The sequence below is a fragment of the Anser brachyrhynchus genome (assembly GCF_964034855.1).
Source record: "Anser brachyrhynchus genome assembly, chromosome: 3".
NCBI lineage: Eukaryota > Metazoa > Chordata > Aves > Anseriformes > Anatidae > Anser > Anser brachyrhynchus.
This window is the reverse complement of record NC_137696.1, coordinates 21,574,399-21,588,701: the sequence shown is the minus strand read 5'-3', so window position 1 is coordinate 21,588,701 and position 14,303 is coordinate 21,574,399.

Below are 14,303 nucleotides of genomic sequence, written 5' to 3'. Positions count from 1 at the left end.
GAATTATTGACTGTACAAACAAAACAAGTAAGACTTTACCAGAAGAATAGAAAATATAGAAAGTGTAACACTTCAGATAGCATACAACTACCACAGCCTTGAAAAGTAATGGCCCATACACAAAATCTTTTTTTTTTTTTATATGGTGCAATTATGTTAATTCAGTGAAGTTTTAGTAACGCTCTTTTAGTGTTCCATTATAAAAAGCATCCTAAGTGATATGTCTTAAAATTTTTGTGGCTGTACCTGTGTGAAGCTTTGGAAGAGAATTGTTTTTGTTTTAATGTGTGAGCAGGTAATGCTTGAGTCAAATATACTACAGGCCTACTCTTCATGGTCGAGTGGTGGTAACTCTTGCGGTTTTTTTTGATGATTTTGTAATGTAAGCAGAGGCTGAGGTGAAGTTATAGTTTAACTGGAACTTCTGAGTTGGTCTTGGTTTGTCAAGTCTGTCTATGAAGAAAGTATGCACTGATTTATTTATTTATTTATTTTTAATCTACTACTCAAACTGAGACATTTTGAAAGCATTTGGATACAGGTTTATATTCTCCTGGATATTTAGCATTTTAAATTGTAGCTCTAGAATGCTTTACCTGTATTTAAAACTACCCATATTAACAGATTAATGGGAAAAGGTGTTTACTGCATTGAGATAGGAATAAAGTTATGCCAAAGATGTCATGAAAATTCTTGGTTTTTTTTTCTGTAGCAGAGATTACATCAGTGGTTTGTGTGCTGGGGGCAATAATGTTGCTGTTAAAGCTGTGCTGTAACTGCGTAAAGGATTAGTCTGTTGCAGTAGTCTGCATTTCAACATTCCAACAATTGACATAAATGAGTGGTGGGGGTCAGCTTGCTATTCAATAGCATTTATTTGTAGCTAGACAAGAACTTGGAAAAGAGATGCACTTCTCAACAGAAGAAAATAAAGGATGGTTTGTGAGTGGTTCACATTCTGCATAACACCTTTTTGGTCTTTAAATCAGAATGCATTCTCCTAAAGGCAAAAATAAAGACTTGCATTTACAGAAAGCACAGCTGATAAGTGTATTCAGTAGCTGTGTCTGGAAAGTGTGAATGGAAAAATCTGTTAAGTGATGACAAATGGTTTGCAAACTGGGTTACAGGTAGTGTGATTTCATGTGAGCATGAGGATGGCTATTTCTGATAGTTCCAATTTAGCTTTTATTTCAGAAATGTACCTACCTATATAGCTGTTTTTTTTTCCAAATGCAGTTGGTTCAAGCACAATCTATTCCAAAAACAGAGTTATACATACAGTACACAGTGAGAATCAATTTAGAGCACAAAATACTGCAATGATGCATTGTTTGCATTAGATCAAAGTGCTTGAACTGTTGCTAGAAGTGGGCAGTAAGGACAGTAAGTGATCACTGTAAGTGATTGGATAGCTGGCACTTATAATGTCTTCCTGGGTATACTGAGGTGTCCTTGGTCTGGTGAAAGATGTCAGTTCCTGTCCCTGATGAGGGAAACAGGCATAGTAGGCAGTGGGTTTATTTTCCACGATCTTCTTATTTTCCCTTTGGCCCTGCGTGAATTTTAAGTTCCTACCACACTCTTGGCTAAGGTCTTCCTCACAGAGCTGCCATGTGCAGGAAGGACCGCTTCTTGTTTGCCTGGAACCTGATTTCTAGATTTGTTTTTTGTTTTGTTTTGTGTTTTTTTTTTTCAATGCTTCTTGGTTTTATTCAGTACAGCGTGTCTGCAGTATGCTCAGGAAATGCCATTGTTTTTGTATGGTAGTTGGAGGCTGATATAGCTGCTTATGTGACACCGGATTCTCCCCTCCCCAGGGGTGAAAGCAGTACTCCTGTGTTACACGGGAGTGATGGGGTACCCTGACAGGACCAGCTCCAGGTGACATCTTCTCCTCTGTGCCACAGAAAGAGAGTTCTGCATCTGAACAGAGCGAATTCAGGTAGTTTGCTCCCACCTTGTGTCCTTCAACACTGACAAAGAAGAAAGCTGCAAATTAATGGGATTTTAAGTCCTTTCAAGTAATCCTCCTTTTACACGGCGCTTCCGCATCCTCCGTTCCTGAATGTACTGAGGCTGCCAGATATAAGCAAAAGATGATCAGGAACAGTAGTCTCCATATGTCGTGGCGGCTTGCAAACTGGGTTGCAGGTAGTGTGATTTCATGCGAACGGAAGATGGCTATTTTTGCTAATTCCAATTTAATTTTTCTTCCAGAAACATACCTAAGAGACAGGAGCAATTCCAAAGCTGCTTTTGTTATTACAGAGCTGTGCCAAGAATGCAGAGATATCCAAACTTCATAACAAAATAATGTAGCTTTTGAGGAGCAGTGAGGCCCCTTACTGTCAGCCTTGACTGAAGATGCAAGTTTCTCTTTGCTTGCTCCCTTGAGAAAGCTCGGCACTGAATTTTTATTACAGGTGCGGTCTCTATTCAGTTATTGTTCATCTCGAAAGCTCTTTATGAAGGAAATTGCTTTAAGTGGGATGAAAGAAAAGAGCACACATGATCAAACACTGAAGGAGTTTATTTCTTTTGATTGCTTTACCACCCACCTTCTAGTGATCAGGAGATGGAGCAACCTACTTGTTTGCAGGAATATGTGGTAGCCAGGATGAGGAAAAAAGGCCGGGCTCACCTCTTTGCTTGTGGTCAGCCTGCTCCAGTTATGTCTGGAGGACTTGGGGACCAAGCTAATGAATCCAGAGGCAGCAGCCCGCCAGTACTGGGACTCGGCTCTGCCATATACCTATTCCTACTTGCAGCTGTGCAAGTTTATCACAAATTATAACGTAGTTGATAAATGGCTCTGTATCTCTTTCCTCTGTTGGAACCAAGGTAATTTTGGAAGCAGAAATTGCAAGAACACCACCAAGATGAGTCTTTTCCCACTGACAGGTGCACTAAAGCTGGCTTGAGAAGAATTTCAAGCCTGAGAGACCTTCAGATACCTGCAGTTCAGCCTCTGCTTTCATCTGCTCATGGGAACAGGTCTTCTCCTGGACTAGGCTTTGTGAGCCTAAGTTTGTGTTTACTAGCTCTGACATGAGTTTAGTTTATACAGCTGTTCTGGGTTGATAAATGCTCTGTAAGCAAAGGGATGTGCTGGGGGTCTAATTCCTTCAGATTTAGTGAAGTCTGTGTGGGAGCTCATTGTTCTACTGGAGGAGATGCTGCCTTTGCAGCTCAGCTGAGGTCCAGGATTGTGTGCACAGATTTTTTTCTGATTTTACACATGATGAGGATGACAGTTCAAACCGGTTTTCATGGCATGTAATGAGTTTTCAAATATACAAAATATACAACTATGGTACGCAAGCTGGGAGATTTCTATGGCTACAGAACCCTATGAAAAGTAGCCTTGCTATTCTTCAGCGTGGCAGGTTTATTTGAATAAAACCAACAAGAGGCAGCAGGTGCTGCTTTGCATCTGAAGCAGCGTGAGGAAATGCATTGAGTGGATTGCATCTAGCTGACCTGGGAACAAAGAAAACAAGTGGCCAGAGGAGCCTGAGGCCGGAAAGACAATGGGAGAGGTATTGTCATTTCCGTGTGAGATACCTGTGACCCTTGCAGTTAGAACTTGTCTCTCTTTGCTGTTTACTTAAAGGCCTCGTATGCACTTGTATTTCAGATTTTCTTCCTTTTTTAGCCTTGCAGTCATACTTCCCAGCCTATTCCCTTTCTTTTCCATTATCCTGGTGTCTGCAGTGTTCCTTTACACACAGGAGTACCTTTCACTGTGTGAATCGCAACACTTTGTGTGCGTGGCTCTTTTAGCAGCAATTTTTTTTTTGGATCTTTTGCATGAGATGGGTCAGGGGTAGACACAGGTATGCATGTGTATTCTTTTCCCAAACCAGTTCTGCTTATGCTCAAGACTTAAAGAAAAACAAACAAACAAACAAAAAAACTCCTTAAAAGAAGCTGGTGTAGCTCAACTTGGCCTGACATTAATGGCATGCTTTGCTTTGCCTGTCAAGTTGAGAGTAGCAGCCTCTGTTGTTGAAGAGGAAAGTGACAATTTGTAGTCGTTTTCAGCTTGCTGCAGTGTCCTCTGCCACCTGGACCAGTAGCAGTGGCTGTGGCTAAAGAAAACAACGCAGTAAAGCAGTTGGCAGATTGTGCTTGCTTCTGCAGCTGGAGTAAGTGGCACTTCCCTGGAGCTGAGAAAACGTGTCTGCTTTTTTGCTGTCATGCCATAAGATGTCCTGGCACCTGGGTTGAGCTGGTGGACGTATGTGGCCATTTCCATAAGGATGTAGTCATTCTGTCTATGTGGGGATGTCTGGAAACCTGAAAACAAGTGGAGGGAAAATCTGAGAGTAAATGGCCTGTGCTTAGGCGAGCATTTCCCCTGCTGATCCCCCTGCTCCTGCTGTATGCAGCAGTCATCACTTGTCGGGGCAATGCAGTAGCACAGGGGACTTCCTTCGAATTCCTCTTTTGTTTCCTTATTGGAAAGAAAAAAAAAAAAAGACAAAAACCAAAAAATCTTGTTCCCATGTAGACTCATTGCAGGCTCTGGCTCGGGACCCAGCTGTGCAATGGCAAGCAGCAGGCCTTCACCCTGAGCTGCGAGCTACAGCAGTTTGCGCTGACAGCCTGGTCCCCAGCATGCCACCTAAAGTGTGCTGTGGTGAGGCAGGGGCCTCAGCAACTGTGGCTGGTGGGCAGCTCACTCCCAAAGGGTGTCTGTGCCTGCTTGAAGGGGCTGACTTGTGCTCTGGGGAACATGGGTTGTTATCTTGAGCTTTTGAAATAATATTGTGGCTTCTCTTGTCCTGTACCCTGATTTGTGCATGGAAATACATCTCCAGGAAAATACCAACCCCTGTGGGCTGTTTTTTGGTCTTCAGTTGCCTTGTTGCTGCTGCCTGCTGGTTCCCTTTGTGTGGCTGTGCCCATACCTGAGTAAGGGCTCATTTTCTGTAACCAGTGATTGCTCCTGTTTTCAGTGTGGGCACTAATAGCCTTTTCAAGCTCACACTCTCTTCTTGTTTGTAGTAGGTCATCTGTTGTATCTTCATTTTTCTGTGGCATTTATCATTCTTTTCAGGGATGCTGTGATGCAATGTAACAATTAACTTATATTAATAGCAATAAATAACTTTGAAAAACTGCATGCTTACTTTGTGCCTGTGTGCTATGTAAGCATAAGCACAGGGGTGGGGGAGAGAATGGGAATGGAAAAAAGTAAAAACTCGTGGGTTGAGATTAAAGGGAGTTTAATAAGATAGAAATGGAAGGGAAAATAATAACTATATAAAAACAAGTGATGCACAATGCACTTGCTTACCACCCACTGACTGATGCCCAGCCTGTCCCCAAGCAATGATCCCCCTCCCCCAGTCAATCGTCCCAGTTTTTATTGTCCCACATCGTGTTATATGGTACAGAATGTCCCTTGGGCCAGTTTGGGTCAGTTGTCCTGGTTCTGTCCCCTCCCAGCTCCTCGTGCACCCCGAGCCTGCTCGCTGGCAGGGCAGTGTGAGAAGCTGAAAATTCCTTGGCTTAAAGTAAGCACAGCTCTGCAACAACCAAAACATCTGTATGTTTTCAGCATTTTTTTTCTACTAAATCAAAAACATGGCACATACCAGCCACTGTGAAGAAAATTAACTCTATCCCAGCCAAAACCAGGACAGTATGAAAGTGAAAAAGGCAGGTCTGGAGGTAGAGACACAAGGTGCCCATGAGCTCTGTGAGGTGCTCTGAAACTCAAGCAGCCCCCAGAGATTAAAGACAAAAGCCAACCCATTTCCTAACCCATCAGCCGTGGGTGAACCTGATGAATGCATTTTCACAAAAGTCCCAACCTCAGCATGGGCTGAGGTTAGATGGGGTGTGTGGGAGCATCTCAGCTCTACCAGGGGGAAAGTCAGTCTGCTACTGTGCCAGCTGTTAAACACATCTGTTGGTGAGGGTGAGAGGGTTTGGGAGGTGGTTGCAGTAGGTGTCCTGTTATTCCGTACTTCTGACAAGAAAATGAAGCCCCTGGTTCCACCTCCTTCCTGCCCTTCATGCATACTCTTCTTGCCCTTTCTCAGAGAGTAGCTCCAGTTGTGCTGGCTTCATGGTGTTGTCTCTTTTGGTGTCTACAACTGGTTCTCCATACTCCGTGAAACCCCTTGAAAACACTATTGAGCTGGTCCTGTGGCCACCAACAGTGTCCTACTTATTACCTTTGGTTTAAATAAAACCACCATGGCTGAATATCCCTCTTTGAGGTTTCCACGAAAGAAGACTGACACTTACTAAGCAGACTAAGACACTTACTAAGCAGACACTGATTAAGCAGTCGTGTCCCCCCCCCCCCCCCATGCTACCAGTCCCAGAAGTGCTGGGCAGATAGGACCCTGCAGCTCCTGCATAGCCCCAGGCTCTCTCTGACCTGCCATCGCTCAGCAAAGCAGAGTTTAACTGGCTGTGACAGATTTGAGTCTTATTCCTAGACTTCTGAGTTATATTTTTACTTGTAGCATTTTAATAGCTTTTTTTTTTTTTTCTTTTTTCCTCTCCCAAGAAGTAAATTAATTTGTGAAAAGAAAATCTTGCAGAACCGCTGCTATCTGTGCTGCGGGGACTGGATTTTATGCACAGCGTGTTATGGTGCACCATTGCCTATGAAAAAACGGCAATGCTATTATCTCTCTTCTATAGAAAGACACAGGATTATCTCTCAGTAATCTCTCTTGTCAGAGAAGTGCTCATCTGGTGTGACTCTGAGGAGCTGCATGAAGTAAATATTTTTTTCCTGAGATCAGAGTGGCTGTTGATTTGGTTCATGGGTCTACACTATTCTATTCTTGGTAGTTCTCAATGGTTTAATCTCTCTCAAGTTTATTCTGTCTGTAGATAAAAGTGTTATTTTCTCTCAGGAAAACCTTGGAAGCTTGTGAATATCTCACCCGTTAGCATTGTAAAGTTTAGCTTTACTGATTTCTAAGGGATTCCAGCAATGCAGTGAAAACTGTATAGTCAGTGACCAGGTGCTCATTTGTTCTCTACATGAGAAAGAGTAAAACCATCCAGGACTTTAATCCCCCTCCCATGCATACTGTGGGATGAACTTCTTACCACCTTTCTTTTCCTTTTTCCCCTGTCAAAAGAAATCAGGTGAGGTGCCAAGCTGTTTAAAGATGTTTTATGTGCACAGAAGTTTTTGGGGAATACAGTAACCTGTACACTAATCTGACATTTGAAGATGATGGCTAAAAATGTGCTCTTTGGAGAGGATTTCTTCTTCTAGGAGAGGAAGGTGTTTGTGTGAGGGGTGCTTGGTATGAACCCCAGAGCTGCTGATCCACTGGCATCTGGGCCAGCCTCCCCTCAGGGAGGGCTTTGGCCATAAATAAATACATCCAGCACCTACCCATTAAGCCAGAGGAAACCAGGACTAGCTGGTGCAACTGCTATTTCAGGGAAAAACAGTTTCTGCTTTTGTTCTTTAAATACATTTCTATACCTGCAGCACTCTGCCCACAGCCTTTGTACAGCATTTGAACCAGCACGTGGTACTATCCTTGGACGCGGCCTGCCATCCACTCTGCATGGAGCTCCTCTTCAGCCCGCTGGAGATTTGGACATGTCTGTGGGTTTGGATGTGTCCTGGGGACTGCACGTATGGAAGAACACGTGTCCACACCAGGGCTACTCTGAAGCTTCAGCCTATACTGCATGTACAAGCAAAACATGTTGCTCTGGGGGAATGTCTAGCAGTCACTTAATTTCACTTAAAATCACTTAATTTCAGCCTTCACACTCAGCATCACATGACATTGAACTGCTGTGAGCACACAGAAGTCACTCACAGCACCCACTGCAGTTTGAAGTACCCTTTATGGGAACTGCTATTTGCTCTTGCCTTGCTCTTGCTCAGTCCATTAGACAAGAACTTGCTTAATTAAGAAGAAAAAAATAATTAAATAAAAATAAGAAGCATGAATAACTATAGGGCCCTTTGACTTCTTAACAAATTCCTCGTTGTAATTTAGTGTAAATGTGGCAATACAACTAAAGAGGACAGAAAGCAGTAGAAAGCTCCAGGTATGGCACTCTTAGTATCCAACTGCCCAACAGAGGCAACACAGACGAGGAGAACCTGCAACCATCTATCTTAATTAAACTGTGTATTGATCTCCCATTCAGCTATAATGAATTCTACTGCCTCCACACCGTAAGCCAGCAGCAAATACCACAGCACGTGCTCCAACAGGTGGGTGATCCATTGACTATCCCTTGTAGCTTTTCCCAGAGTCAGAGCACACAACATTTTGTAGCAGTCATACAAGTGAATGCCTGGTTACGTGGAAATGAATGACTGTCCATGTCCCAGGGCTGTGGTGCTCCTTTGAGATGTGTTGTGCAAGTGGGACAGGCCAGCTCTGGGCCCCGCACAACGCACAGAAACCTACTGCTTTCATATTTGCTTCCCCAGGCCTGCAGGAGCTGGTTCTTCCACACCCACAACCTGTTGTAGTCTTAAGCTGACGAAACAAGGAAACTTTGAAGAAAACAGGGGGATTGGTAGCCTTGAGCTAGCAGAAGCAAGCGAGATCAGTGTTGGAGGGGAGCACGCCAGAGACTGAGCGCGCACTTGTGATTTTATCGGGGTCCGGCCTACACTCTCCGAAAGCCCGGGGCCGGCAAGTGGCACAGCGGCACAACGCCCTGAGGAAACTACCGAACGTCTGGGGGTCAAGGGGGACGTCACTGGACTGGTGAGTACGATTTATATCTTCCCGTGGGTTTTTGGAGTGCGGATTGTCAGTCTCACACGTAGGCACTGTGGTTTGGCAAGAATAGGACACGGCCCTGTGAGCTACCTGACCTGATCGGTGGGTTAAAGTCAAAGCTGAGCGTGAGCAGCCGCTGCAGGGAACATGGGAAGCAGTCAGTCCAGAATCCCTTCCTCCCCTCTTGGATGCATCCTTAAAAATTGGTCTAAATTTGGTGGTGATTATAGGACAAAGGGTAAAATTAGGCAATATTGTAATCAGGAGTGGCCTCAATACAAACTGGATGATAGGGAACAATGGCTAGAAAATGGATCCTTCAATTATAATACTATATCGCAGTTAATGTTATTTTGCCTGCAGGAAGGAAAATGGGATGAGCTGATGTATGTTAGTGCTTTTATAGCATTGTATCGGGACCTGAGAAGCCAGACTGAGTGTGGGTTGTGGGAACACCATACTTTGCTATGCACTGAAATGAACTTCCAATTGTTTGTGCATGAATGAAGAGGGGTGGCGGCCAGGGTGATGACCAAGGTGTTGGGAAGCTGGGAAAGACCAGTGGTCTACTTTTCCAAACTGCCAGATGAGATGAGTAAGGGACAGCTGTCTTGCCTGAGGGCAGTAGCAGTGACGGTACTCCTAGTCCGGGAGGCTAGAAAACTGACTCTGGGACAACTTTTGATGGTCTTTGCAACCCTTTGGGACACCGTAGAAACAAATTCACTACCCCGTAATACCTCAGCACAAACAGCTGAATTGTTTTGACTAGGGCCTTGGGATTAGCAGAAGGGAAGGCCCTCTGTCTATACAGATAAATATGCCTTTGGAGTGTTGCATGCCCATGGAGCCACCTGGTGGGACAAAGGGCTATTGACAACAGCTGGAGGACCAATTGAGCACAGTCCAGAAATTTTGCAGTTTAACAACGGAAGTGCGGAGGCAATGCAAAGATATAGCAGTAATGCACGGTAAGGCCCACCCAAAGGGTGGTCATGACATAATAATAGGGAGCAGAAAAGCTGGCCTAGCAGCCAAGGAAGCAGCTAGAAGAACACCAGGAGGCCTACAAGGTATGTTAGTGCAAAGACTCAGTCCAAGGGGAAGGTTGGGTAAGACAATATTTGCTGTCTTTGTGGATTCCGACTCTGTGGCCTTGTTGGCCAGATGCACTGGGCACGAACCTCCAAATAACACTGTGATGAACTGTGGTGCTGGTGGGGGGTGGTGGATATGTTGGGTTTTTTTTCTGCCCAGGCTGTGCTCCACACCCAGGAGAACCCGTTGCAGCAGAGCTGGCCAGCCAAAGACTTTGCCAATGCTGGCCATGGTTTTTGCTGACCAGTGTCACTGTTCTCCAGCTTGGCTTCCTCTTCTGGCTCTGGGCTGCCAGCTAACAGTGGATCCCATTTTCCAATTGCTTGGACACTGATTAGGTCCCAGAGTGATTAGCGCTGTAAAAATAGATAGAAATAGTGCAAAAAGTAGATATTGTCCTTTGCAAAGGAGAACTCAGCTCTGGCACAGCTGTGAATCCACCTGGCTTCCAGACAGCCAGCAGCAAACATCTGGGTCTTGCACTGCTGAGTTGGTATACATAGGAATCAAAGGGGAGAGGAAGGGAAAAAGGGGAGGGGAGGTAACACAGATAAAAATGTATTACATTCATGTTTCTAGAGACAGCTTTCTGAAAATATTTTTTTCCCCTCCATTCTGCGCCCTTCTATCAGGCTTCATTAAAAATGTACCTGCGAGCAGACAGGTGGTGATGGGTATTTGTTGATGGTCTGTATGGCAGGCTGGGAGAGTGGGAGGGGTAAACCCAGCACTGCCCAAAGCAGCTTCAAAGACTTGTCAGAAATCAGTGTCAGAGACCCAACAAGTGTCTCCTTCAGTATATCCTCAAAGCTAGCAGTTCTTATTTTAAAATGGCCTGAGGGGACAAAAGTAGTTTCTGGAAGATATTTATGAAGATGTTGCTCTTCACCTGCCTCATATTATAGAAGTGGTAAACTCTGAATGGACATCTTTGTTGATTTTGTGGTGTTTGTGGATGGTCTTGGAAGGAGACCAGCCCTTGGCTTCCCCCTGAAGCTATTCTCTCTGCAGGTGGGAGTCCTCATCCACCTGTGGGGTGGGTTTTAATGACAGAATTTGCTGAACAGCAGGCGCAGGTCCCCCATGTGGGCACTCACCATGACATGTAGCCCTGTGAGCTGTGCTGTCTAACTGCAGCAGAAGAGAGCTTGGAGACTTGAATTGTCTAGCAGCTAGAGCTTGTTCTGGGAAGCCACACTTCCAGGGCAGGAGATGTGGTATACTGATCATTAATGGGATGCTAGAAAGATACTGAAGGCTATAGGGCTGAGGCTAATAATGCCCAGCTGTAATTTCTGGGGTTTGGAAAGATTTTAGAGCAGAGATGACTGACAGTGCTGAATGGTGCTGTGGACACATCTCCTGGCAATATGGGGCACTGCTAGTGCTGACTGGGACTCCAGCACTGGGAATCCTTTGCCCAGCCCACAGCATCCTTGGTGCACCAGCAGTGGGTACCAGCAGTGGCCCTCCTGCCCTCACTGCCACAAGACTTTGGTTTGTGCTCCCAAGGCAGACACTGTTACATACCGGGAAGTCAGCCAGCACGGTGGAAAGCAAAGTGTGGCTGAAAGCCAGACTGATGCCTCTATGCCCAGTTCTGAGCCAAGGGGCTGACTGGCAGACAGCTGCTGGGAGCAGCAGCATCACCCTGAACAACAGGTCCTGGCATGGCACCATTTCTCCTTGCCTTTTTTTGGGCAAAGACAATTTCTTTAAAATCCTTTAATCAAATTATGTTTTTAGAAAATGTCTCCCAAGTCTCCTCCATTGGAGTTGCTATGTATTTATTCAGCTTGGCTTAAAGGGCAGCCAGGAACACATCTTTGGGTACTGGAGCCCAAAAAGCTCTTTGGCTCACCAGGGAAGTGGTCATGGCATCAAGCCTACTGGAATTCAAGAAGTGTTTGGACAACACTCTCAGACATATGGTCTGATTTTGGGGTGGTCCTGTGTTAAGTCATAAGCTGAACATGATGATCCTTGTGGGTCCAATTCCAATTTAGAATATTCTATGATTTTGAGCCAAACTGTCTTGGTGAAGAGTGGATTGAGACCAGCCCTGAGGAGAAGGACTTGGAGATTTTGGTTGATGAGGAGCTCAACATGAGCCGGCAATGTGTGCTTGCAGTTCAGAAAGCCAACTCTGTCCTGGCTGCATCAAAAGAAGCACGGCCGGCAGGTCAGAGGTGATTTTCGCCGTCTAGTCTGCTCCCTTCCTGGAGTACTGCATTCAGCTCTGGGGCCCCCAGCACAAGAAGGACATGGACCTATTAAAACAAGTCCAGAGGAGGGCCATGAGGATGAGCAGAGGGCTAAAGCATCTCTCCTATGAAGACAGGCTGAGGGAGTTCGTTGTTTTCTGCTTGGAGAAGAGAAGGCCCCAGGGAGACCTTACAGAGGCCTTCCAACACCTAAAGGGGGCCTACAGGAAAGCTGGAGAGGGACTCTTTGTCGGGGGTTGTGGTGATAGGAAAAGGGGGAATGGCTTTAAAGTAAAAGAGGGTAGGTTGAGATTATAAATAAGGGAGAAATTCTTTACTCAGAGGGTGGTTCATGGGACACTTGGAAATTATAGGCAATAGAAGTACCAGTGACAGAAGGCAAAAAGACAGAGGATCTATACATCCATAGGATCCTAACTGTTGATAATGCGCTGCATTAAAAAAAGGTGATTGTACTTCAGATGGAAACAGTCACTAAAACTGATTCCTGATTTTTTTTTTCTTTTCTCTGAAGCGCTGGGGATACAGCCTGTAACTGCTATTTCTAATATAAGGTAATTTCTGCTTAAACGATCTCACAGATCTCCTGGCTGTGTTAAAATTTCCCATCATCTATTAGATCTACTTAGAAATGTTTAATTTCTTCTGTAATAGCACAGCTGATGCTCATGAGAGGTTGTTTAATTATAACTACATTTTGGGAGATGGAGGAAAAATATAAAGTTTGGTAAAAATCAAGATGTTACTTGCAGTCACTAAGAGTCAAGGGCAAAGATTGAGCCTCGTTATATGGGTATGAACAATCTCTTCCAATATTGGCTTGATCCTGTATAATTACTGATGGGTTTTACCTGATTTGCAGTGATTTCAGGAGTGAGTGTGTATTCCTCCGTATATTCAGAGGAATCAGTTTGATCTTGCATGGGGGAGAACACTGTAAACTCAGGCAATGTAAGGAGACACAGGTGGCTGCAGCTCCTTTCAGAGCCAGGGTTGGAGGAAAAGACTTCAGAACCTGTATGGCCACTGTGGGAGTAAGCTGGGGAGAGGCCAAAAATGTGGAAAAGGCAAAGTGACCCCCCCCACGCTCCTTTCCTGAGAAGTGCTCCTGAGTTTGGTCTCTTTGGCATGTCAAAATTAAGCTGCTGTAGCATATTAGGCTAGACATTTTTCCTTTCCTGGACACCTCCATTTAGCCAAAATCCATTATTTGAAGGACACCTACTATCAAATTCCCACTTACTTCCTACTGAAAGGGCCTTTCTGAGTGGCTCAGAGTCACTCCTCCTATGTATTTTCCCTAGGATGGGGATGTGATGGCCACTGAAAGCTGAGATGCCTTTAGATGTCTACTCTTGGCAAAGCAAACACAAGCATGTAATTTACTACTGTATTTTTCTTTGTTTTGTTATTCCTTTCTCTAGTTTGCTGGCAGAATAAGGTCAATACAATCTCCTCCACCAAGTAAGTTGTAAATGTGGTATTTTGCCAACTAATTGACACTGAGGTGGCGATTAGCACATGGGTGTCAAACTTTGAACAACACACATCCACCTGCAGCATCAGCAGTTACTGGGGTGAGACACGGGGACTGGCTCTCCTGTTTCTGTAAACGTGCCCAAATAGGAAGTATTCCTTATCATTTGCTGTTGCTTTGGGGCTGAAGCACTCAGGAAATCATCCTTCTTGGTGTCGACATACTCTATGTGTGTGTCTGTGTGTGTCTGTGTGTGACTGATTAAACCCCATGAAAGCAAAGAGGCAAATACCGAGCCTGTTATCGTTTCTCTAGCACTAATTTAAAAGACATTTCAGCTGAAGTCTTTTGGCTTACACTCATTTCAATAGCCTGATTTTCTACCAAAATAAGTGGTTACACAACTAGGGTGAGCAGGATTTTAACCTTTATGTAATCTTCCTGTATAAAGGTAACAGTCACACAAAATGCACGCTCCAACTTGGGTATAGACATGCAAAGTATGGGACAGTGTTTTTCTCAGTGCATGACCAGATGGCCACCAGTGGTGGAAGGAGAAGAACATTCAGACACAGGAAAATGCAACAGCAGTCATCTTAAGCCACTGAGGCTTGCAGCTGGGTGAGTGGAACCACTGAAAAATGTAAAATACCATTAAAGCCCCACATTACACTGTACAAGGTCTAATGAATCAGCAGTAACTGTCTCAACATGTAAGCACCAACCCTCACGCTATTTTATGTAAATATGAATTTCTAT